A 1047-nucleotide genomic window follows, 5' to 3' on the forward strand; every position below is an offset into this window, starting at 1 on the left:
GGTTGAGTGTGGGCGTGTAGAGGGTAGAACCTGAGGAGGGACCTCGTGCACAAATTATGAGGCACAGCTGTGATCTATAAAGCAAAGGTGCAGAAACGTGCGTACACACGGTTTTATAAATCTGAGTTTTTTTGGGCGTACAACATTTTCGTATTTTGGCCGTACGCTCACTTTTAGTATGGTTTCCACACAATCCTTTATAAAGCTGACCCCTGACCCTTTAACTCTTGGAAGTTTAGCAACAAATTCAACTGAGTCTCTTCCATGTGCTTCAACTATACATGACCTGTGGTCCATCAGAACAGTTTTAAAGACCAGTCTTTATAGACTAATGTGTGAATGTGGTCAGCTCTGCTGTCAGAACCAGAACAGTTGTGAAGCCTTCGTGCACAGCTGATCCTGCAGTGGTTTGCAGTAAAAAGGAAGTCCTACCTAAAGCTGTGGGAGTTACGATCCATGAGAAGGTCCTGCTCTGCTCTCCACACAGGCAGACGTTGTACTGACAGCCCTCACAGTCCCTGAAGCTGTACTGGCTGGACTCAGCTAGACTCACCTCCACCTGCAAACACAAACAGTAAGAAAACTAAAACCCTGCTCCTCCAAACAAACTTCATCTGGATCAAACATGTCCTCTGTACCGTGATGCACGAGTTCAGATAGTTAAAGACGGTGGCCTTGAGTGTGAACACCTCCCCTCTGATGACAGAGTAGGGCAGGGTGAGACTGACAAAGAAGGGCTGGAAGACGGTGAGGCCGGTGTTGGGGGCCACACCGAAGCCCACAGGAGACACACAGAAAGCTCCAGCTGCCCACTGAGTGATGGTGTCAGGGACGGTCTTCTCCACCTCCACAGAGTCGTTGTCTCTGGTGAGGACAGTTACAGCTCGACTCTCTGCTCTGCCTAATGTTTATTATTAGTCTGAACTTTTTATTTTCCTTACCCAACAGCAACTAGATCCCAGATCCAGGTCTCAGGGAAGTAAACCCTGACCGTCTCCTTTGGACCCTTTGAGCTTGCAGGTGCAGCTGGAGGTGCACTCTGTGGGT

General features: G+C 48.7%; 1 protein-coding gene across 1 annotated transcript in view; it reads right to left on the minus strand.

Annotated features, from left to right (window-relative positions):
• Positions 1 to 559, minus strand: part of LOC106535819 (alpha-2-macroglobulin) — a gene marked incomplete at its 3' end in the record, with an annotated part of 2149 nt that extends 1590 nt beyond the window's left edge. The window contains 1 exon segment of the mRNA XM_014032924.1: positions 433 to 559.
• Between the last annotated feature and the right edge of the window lie 488 nt (positions 560 to 1047).

Source organism: Austrofundulus limnaeus, unplaced genomic scaffold, assembly GCF_001266775.1.
Source record: "Austrofundulus limnaeus strain Quisiro unplaced genomic scaffold, Austrofundulus_limnaeus-1.0 Scaffold1577, whole genome shotgun sequence".
Classification (NCBI taxonomy): Eukaryota; Metazoa; Chordata; class Actinopteri; order Cyprinodontiformes; family Rivulidae; genus Austrofundulus; species Austrofundulus limnaeus.